This window comes from Cryptomeria japonica, chromosome 7, assembly GCF_030272615.1.
Source record: "Cryptomeria japonica chromosome 7, Sugi_1.0, whole genome shotgun sequence".
Classification (NCBI taxonomy): Eukaryota; Viridiplantae; Streptophyta; class Pinopsida; order Cupressales; family Cupressaceae; genus Cryptomeria; species Cryptomeria japonica.
The window spans coordinates 781435880-781445107 of NC_081411.1; positions in this window are offsets into that span (position 1 = coordinate 781435880).

A 9228-nucleotide genomic window follows, 5' to 3' on the forward strand; every position below is an offset into this window, starting at 1 on the left:
ACATCCTCCAACACTCGTCCTTCTTTGACACTACAATAATTGGCGAGCCACATGGAGAAGTGCTTGGTCAAATTACTCCTTTCTCAACCAACTCTTGAACCTGTTTCTTGATCTCCTCATTCTGTAGAATAGATAAGCGATACATGCCTATATTACGAAGAGGCACATCTTGCTGAAAATGTATCTCATGCTGGATCTCTCTCCTGGGAGGCAACCCCTTTGGTTCCTGAAAAAGGTCATAATATATAGATACAATTTTGGCCAATTCGGCCTTACGTTCTGGTTTACACCCCTTAAATGCCTCATATTTATCATTATCCTTGGCTTTTACAGCCATAAGTACAAATTTTTTATCACATTTACTAATCTTTTCATTTGACTAGCATTTACTAATGCAAGATTAGTTTTGACTTTATGCGATCTAACTATGTACTCTTTACCATCTTTGAACAAATGATACTTATTCTACCCCTATTAAAGATTTCCTATCTATCAAAAAGGTATGGACTTCCTAACACAATCCTACAAATATCCAGAGGTACAAAATCTACTTCTACTTCATCAATGATCTTGTTGGATCACCACAGTAGTCTTCTTCAGACCTTTGTTACCTCCATATCGCTTCGGCTTCAGTTTCAGATGTAACTTCTAGCACTTAGCATCTTCATGCCCTTCTTTCTTCAAATGAGAGCGCATAGGCTTAGAATACTCTTTCTTTACTGTAGTTGTCCTCTTCCATTTACCTTTATCCTTTGATTTTCACTCTAATGTTTTCTTGGATGATTTCTTAGCAAAGTTTTCACTAAAGTTGTTCTTACCCCTAGACTCAATATGAATAGCTTGGACACATACTTGATCCAAATTATTAGGATTCAATATGAGGATAGTGTGTTAGAGGTAGGAATGTAAATCACCTATATATTTAAGCAGGGTATATTGGGTATAAAAAGGTACATTCAATGCTATTGCCCATTTTCTAAACTCATGGGTGTATTCCTGCATTGATTGGCCTTTTGTTTTCCAAAAGGTTTTCCAACTCATAGTTAGTTGTTGCATGCATCGTTCTTGTCTTTCTTAGAAAAGAACTTTAACCATCGACTGTTGGCATTTGTAGTTTGTTGGTATTTTGCATATACATTTCATTAATGATATGTTGTAATTGATGTTAATTTAAGCACTAATGGTATTTATGTTATTGCTGATACTGTTGTTTTTGATATATTGGCTAGTAATCGGTAAGAAGAGATTTGTGGAAGATGTTGTAAACTGGTATGTTAAGTTTGTGAGTTGAACCGGTAAACCGGTGTAAAGGGTTAAACCTTTCTATGCAATGTAACCAGTAAACCCTATCAGTTGTCAAACCCTAACTGATCAAGTTTGTTGGTTTATTATCTAATGAGTGGTAATGATGGAGACAAGTTCAAATTGTTTTGATGAGTTTGTTTATTGTCTAGGGAAGGAGCAAAGTGGATTGCATCTTATGCACAATGTGTGATGAGTTACAAAGTCCGATGGAGTGGTGATCATGGAGCGGTTGGAATTTTCTTGAAGAATGTGAAGAGATTTTCATGATTTCTAACGATCAAGATTGTACTGACTTGTTTGTAATCTTGATGATGAGATTTAGGTTTTAGTTGTGTTACGAACCTAATTGATTTATATTTAAGGTTGATAAAGTTGCTTGTAAAAGTTATTGGCAAGATTGACATAAACCTATTGAGTGTGTTGTTGCCTAACCAGTGAATGGATCTGCACTTTGAGTGAAGGCAGATTGAAGCTTAAAAGGATCTGATCAAACAAATGTAGTGCTATTTAGTTAGATCAAGAAAACCTATTGTTCTCTAACAATTACAGGAGAAGTGATATCCTTCAACTGGGTAAGCTTTAACAAGCTTAGTTACTCAGTAAATCCTCTAACAAGGTGGTTCATGTTAGAATGAATGACAGCCCCAAAGACACTAAAAGAGGGGGGTCAAACACTGTCTAACCGGTTAGCAGAATAATTAAACTTATTTATAACTTTGCATCCCAAAATAGTGTACCAGTAAATAAGAACTAATGCAATAAACAAAAATAATAGAGACAACATAGAAACACACCATAACATAAGATATTTAATGAGGAAACCTGGTGTGGGAAAAAACTTGGTGGGATTTGTGACACACAGTATTTACTCACTGGCCAATGAATAAATACTACTTACAATGAAGGGCCTGCACATGCAGGGAGGCCAACAGCCTAGAGCTCACTGCTCAATAAAGAGTCACACTGACTACAAAATGGATTAACAAATCCAATATAATGTATTGCTCAAAACAACATCTCTCATGCTAGGTTCAATACCAGTTTAAGCTCAGTTAATAACCAAAACCTTCGTTGTCAACTATATCACCTTATACAATATTCGTCTATACATTTTTCTATTACCGTTTCTTATATCAAAATGACTTATAAGATCTCATACATATATGAGTCTTTTATAATATACCATGTTGGCTTACAAAAGATAATTATATTACAAAATAATTCATATAAACAAAACTTTATTCCATGTCAGCTGGAGTGCTGGTATGCTTTGTTGTCTATGTAATCCGAATGTCGGTGCCGATGTCTGCCAGTGTATGAAGTTTGTGATGTCGGGCATGTAGAAACCAATTGTCGGTGACTTGCTAGTTGGATGCCAGATGGTTGCCATCAATGACAACATCAACTATTCTCATAAGAGTGTAGAATGCCAACAATCTCCCCCTTTGGCATTGATGGCGACACTCATGAGAAAAATCAAAAGTGTTATCCAAAAACTAAAATCCAAAAAGATGTGCTCCCCCTGAGCAAGTGATCTCCTCTATACATGCACATGCATTTTTTTCTCCACTACTCCCCCTTTGACATCAATGAAAAAGGATGTCATCAATAATCGAAAGGGTACAAAAACTTGTTACCTCAAGGTTTGTAACTGGTTGGTTACAATATGAAAGATGTCCACCAAAATCATATCCCAACTCTGCATAAACTTGTTGCTTTCATCTAAAGTTGCCTCAGTCTACTAGATCATATCAGTGAGATAGTGCATTTGTTGCTCCGGTGATTGTTCTCCTTGTACTATTGCCTTAGACAATTCAGTTCTCTGAGTAATCAGATTATCTAGCCTTAGACCAAGTTTATCTTTTAGTTCTCGGGCATTAGATGTTATCCTTGCTTTCTCTTTCTCAAGTCTTTCTAATTTCTCCTAAAAATCTTCCATTTCTTACTCAAAAACTGATATGAGTCTGGATGAACCTATAATATTCTCCACAATGTCATCAATTTCTTTCTGTGTCTTCTTGATCTCCTTATCAATGTCCCCAGTCAAATAGTGAGGTTTACATGCTTCCCTATATAGCTCCTTATACTCCAAAATTGTAGAATTGAGTACCGGTGTCTAAATCTTCCTCAAGTTGTTAGGCTTTTGAAAATAGAGGACCAGGTTCTGAAACCAATTGTTAGAATCAATGAAAGTCCCAAAGACACTGAGAGGGGGGGGGTGTGAATTAGTGTCTAACCAGTTAGAAGAATAATTAAACTTATTTATAACTTTGCATCCCAAAATAGTGTATCAGTAAATAAGAACTAATGCAATAAACAAAAATAATAGAGACAACATAGAAACACACCATAACACAAGATATTTAATGAGGAAACCCGGTGTGGAAAAAACCATGGTGGGATTTGTGACCCACAATATTTACTCACTGGCCAATGAATAAATACTACTTACAATGAGAGGCCTGCACATGTAGGGAGGCCAACAACTTAGAGCTCATTGCTTAATAAAGAGTCACAATGACTACAAAATGGATTAACAAGTCCAATACAATGTATTGCTCAAAACAACATCTCTCATGCCAAGCTGAGTACCGGTTTAAGCTCAATCAATAACCAAAACCTTTGTTGTCAATTAGATCACCTTATACAATATTCGCCTATACATTTTTCTATTACCGTTCCTTATATCAAAATGACTTATAGCATCTCATACATATATGAGTCTTTTACAATATACCATGTCAGCTTACAAAAGATAATTATATTACAAAACAATTCATATAAATAAAACTTTATCCCATGTCGGCTGGAGTGCTAGTATGCTTTGTTGCTGATGTAATTTGAATGCCGGTGAAGTGTCTATCGATGTCATTGCCTGCCAGTGTATGAAGTTTGTGATGCCAGACATGTAGAAACCAATTGTCGATGACATGCCAATTGGTTGCCAGATGGTTGCCATCAATGACAACATCAACTATTCTCATAAGAGTGTAGAATGCCAACAGTCCATTAGCTTGGATTCTTAAATGCTCCAACGAGGTTACTCCTAACAGGGTATTGTGCTTTTCATCAAGGCATATTTGTAAATCTCTTAACTGGGTGATTCCTAACCAGAATTAGTTCTTAACAGGACTTATTGTAAAGCTTTAACAGACTTGGCTCCTAATAGGGCGAACTTCAAACGAGTTCAGATAGCTATCCTTGTGAATCTCATCTCACCATGGTTTTTATCTATTTGGGTTTTCCATGTATAAACATTTGTATTAACCAAGCATTATTTTATGGTTTTCCATGTTAAAACTATAGCCTTCCTTGAACTTATGGTTTATTATAACGAAGCATTATTTTATAACCTTTTCAGGTTTGATTTCATGGACTATTATTACCTTTTCAGGTTTGATTTCATGGTGATATTGTGAAACATGAGGTTAGCTTAGTGGTTAAGAGTGAGTAGAGCGATGGGGGAGGTTGGCATATCAAATCACCCCAATCCATTCTATCCAGTTTGTTAGTTGTTAAAACAAAGCTGCCTGTGGTCACAAGTTTGACCCTCCCAACAAACACATACTTTTTTGTAGAAGATTTGGTTAATAAAATGAATGATCTTTTGTTGCCCATTATTCATCAATCCCATGGAATCAATGAGTCAATTTTACTTCTTATCTTCTACATCTATTACTTTTTGCATTTGGATTTTGTTTTTGATTGAGGACTTGCTTCAATTTTATTTGTTCTTAATAAAAATCTATGTACCCTAGAGACTAATAAGACAAAACATGTGAAACTATTGTGATTACATATTGATAAATTATTTTGTAAAATATTGCATAAACAATAGAAAATTCATACTTGAGATCGAACATAATAATTTACTTTTAATCAAATTAGTTATTCAAAATAAATAACATGCAAATACTTGCTTGAATGACAAGACATAACCTATAGCATAGACTACAATTTTTGGACAAGATTACTTTCCTAGAAAAAGAGTATTTTTATTCTACATGATCTCCCATATCTAATTATTATTGTCCATGAATTAATAGATAAAAAAAGTTATACTATAAATATGGAAAATGACTAATTTATGAAAAGTCTATTATGATCATCACTTTATGGAACAAGTAAGCTTAAATTCTCACATCCCATTTCATCTCAAGATAGTAATTTATTAAATATATAAAAAACTTCCTCAAATAACTTACACTTATCATGATGTTAACCATTAACTCAACATAAATGATTTTTTTTTTACAAGAACACATAGGCCTTTATCTTACAATCAAATATGGTCTTGGGTATGAGTACCTATCATTGTGGCTATAGAGTCTAGAAGTGGATAGTTGGAGTTGTGAAGAGAAGTTGATGTTTGCATAACTTTTGAGATACAAACCACGTGTAATAATATTTGTAGCGTCCTAAAATTGCGACACTTGCAATTTCGACTGCATTTCGGTCTTCACGATGGCGACGCAACACGCAACCTGAATGGAGACCCCAAAACTTGCTCACGACACTAAAAACTGCATTTTTCATGCACCTTGGCCTGAACCTCCTTTGCACCCCGCTGTCCCGGAGGTGGGACCAGAGCGCCCAGCGCCCTGGTCCCTCAGGACCAGGGCGCCCAGCGCCCTGGTCCCTTAGGACCAGGGCGCCCAGCGCCCTGGTCCCTCAGGACCAAGGCGCCCAGCGCCCTGGTCCTCCAGGACCATGGCACCCAGCGCCCTGGTCCCTGGGTCCTATTTTGGGCCCGGTTTCCTAAGTGATATCGGGTCTTTTTGATTGCAATTTGGAAATATACTTCCCTGGTCGGCCTAAGGTCAGGAAAATCAGTCTATCAGCCCTAAATGACAAGTATATAAACTACATTTTCCTCTTTCATTAGGGAGATGATGGAAAAGGCGTGGAAACTATACTCAAGCATTCAAGCATTCAAGCAATTTGATCATTTCAAGTCTCCAATCAAGGCTAAGTGTTGCATTCAAGTCAAGGATTCAACCATTGAAGAGGAGATCACTTATTACATACTACAACATACAACATCTAAACCTTCGCACATAAGGATACCAACATCCTTAGAACAAGGTATTAGTACTTGTTTTACATTACAGTCATTTACATTTACAGCTCTTGCTCATTTCTTGGTTAATTCCAAAACCGGGGTTTGACCTAAAGGGAAACCCCTAATCCCTAACCCCCCATCGTCTTCGCTTTTCTGTGTGTAGGTTGCAGGTACGCAGCTGAGATTGAAGATCTGGAATCCTTTTGCAGAGACGAACCGATCCCCCTTCATTTCGCGGATTTTTTGGAGGACCGTGGCGCCGGGCGCCATCATCCCGACAGCTTTTTCTCAAATTTGCAGGACAGCGCTGTATCGACATTTTACTGCTAATTCCAGGTCCGCAGCTTCATCCTATAACCTAAACTCAGTTTATAAGCGAATCTTTATGACTTTCTATGCATCCTTAGCTTAATTTCCTTAATCAACATTCTTTACAAAAGAGGGTAGCTTTGCTTTCCAAACCCTTGAAATTCATCTAGCATCCAATCTTACCTTGTGTGGGATTGGATCTTATGAGTTTCAACCCCTCTTTTGAATGTAAAGTCTTCCCCCTAAGTGAAAACCCATCGAATCCTAGTGAACCTCCCTTCTCTCTCCTCGGAGTTAGAAGAGGGGAGATCAACTAGGGTTCGACAGCGATTTTCCGCTTTACATTTTGGTGAACCTTACGTGAACATCCTTTCTGATTTTTCATGCTTAGATCTGAAAATTGATTCCTTGATTACATTTCCATGTTTGATCTTTTGCAAAATTTTAGAGGTGATTGCATAAAAACCCTAAAATTTCTTTTTGAAAATTAAGCTTGTGAAATGTTTAATTATTAATGCTTGCTTCAGATCTGCTTTTCTATTACAAATTATCAATTCATATCTGTACTTTAATTTTGAAAATTAAGTGGTTAAATGTCAAAACCCTAATTTTTGAAACCCTCTTAATTCAACCTTTGTCCGACAATTTCACTGATCAAAACATCTCCAAATCAGCTGTAACTTTGGATTCCGCAATAAAATCACAATATCTTTCATCCCTAAAAATTTGGAAAAAAGTTGCGAGGACCGTGTTGCACTCCGAGCGCCATCGTCCCCAACATTTTTTCCAAAATTTCGGGAGCGAGATCTTGCTGTATTTTCCTGCTAAAATCCAGAATTTTGGCTGATTTTGTCAATTATAACACTTTCAAAATTACAGTCAAAGTTGGTCTTGTGATTGCTTGGTTTAAGGCTTCTAATAATTCAAAAATCATTGAAATTGAAATGTTGTGTCAAAATGGTGTTCTTACTGTCCTAAATCTGAAAAGTGTGTTTGCATTCATTCGAAATTTCAGTGCTTTATTCAAATTCTTGCAATTTGTGACTTTTGAAATTAAGTGCTTAATTACAACAACCTTGATTTCCGCTTTCAAAATTGAATTTTGTGTGAAATTGAGTCAATTTTTAAAATTCAAAACTTGCACTGCTTTTGACATTCCCTCTAAAATCATAAAATTCAAAATTTCAGTTTCCCTCTCTTTTTCAAAATTCAAATTTTGCATTTTTCGACAATCTTGATAGGGTTCAATTCTGAGATTGCAACTTTAATTTGGCCTATCTACAGATCGTAAAATCCCTCAATTTTTTCAGATTAGCTCTAAAATCATCATACCTTTCATCCCTGCAAATTTCAAAAAAAGTTGCAAGGACCGTGTTGCACTCTGAGCGCCACGGTCCCGAACATTTTTTCCGAAATTTCGGGAGACTGTTGTGATTGCATTTAACAACTTAAATCTGGAAAATTGGCTATTTTTACTGAAAATTGCTACCTCTAAGATCAAAATCTCTTCTCTCTCTCTAGTGCATGAGTTTTACAACAACAAGTCCTACTTACACTATTCCCGTTAGACGAAGCCGTAGAATTAAGTCTTTCCGAGGTTTAACTACTGAGGAGATGGAACCTAATTTGAGTAGCCTTTTTAACGAGGACATGGGTAATTCCTCCAATCCTCCGAATGATGAAGAAGCTCTCCATGAAGTTTCCGTTGAACAACTTTCGAAATTGGATAACCAATTTGACGATTTTCACCAATGGATGTCTCATGAGTATCCCGATAGTCAAGCTCTTCCTTTAATTGAGGGTCTAAAACGCATGCTTCAAAGTGATAAGAATGGAATTGATGTTTTGCGTGGTATCGTACATATTGTGGATTCGAATGTGATGCCTATGAAGAGTTGTGCTGAATCCTTAGGTTATACACAACCTCCTACACAAGTTAATCATTCTATTCCTTTGACCACTCCTATTGCTAGTGTACCTACCTTTACATCAAACATCATGGCTACCTCTATACAAGACATTCCTCCTGTGATCACTAGTCATGGGGGCAATCCTCCCTCTTCTTCAATTAATCCTCTTCCTTCATTCAATCCAACTTCTTCGTACATTCCTTCAATGAGTGTTCCTATTACATCTTCACAAATGAACATGACGCAAGGGGGCAATTCATTTAACCATTCCATTCCTCCTTGTAGTGTTCCTCCTATCCAATCATCCCCTATGGTTGACTATCATAGGGTCCCACCACCTTACTCTTTACCTTCTTTCAATAACATCACACCTCCATCTCAATCTAACACACCTAATATGAACTCTTCGACCGAAGCCACCATTAATAATCTTGCACAAACTGTCTCTTCTTTACAGCAACAAATTGCCTCTATGAATCAATCTAAGTTTAGTGTGCCCACATTTGATGTTGCGAGCCCACTTTCTCTTGATATTGTTCGAGCTATCCCTCCTAAACATGTTGAAATCCCGCATTTGGAGCTTTATAATGGTAAAGGAGATCCTCTAACACATGTTAAGACTTTTCAAACAATTTGTACTGA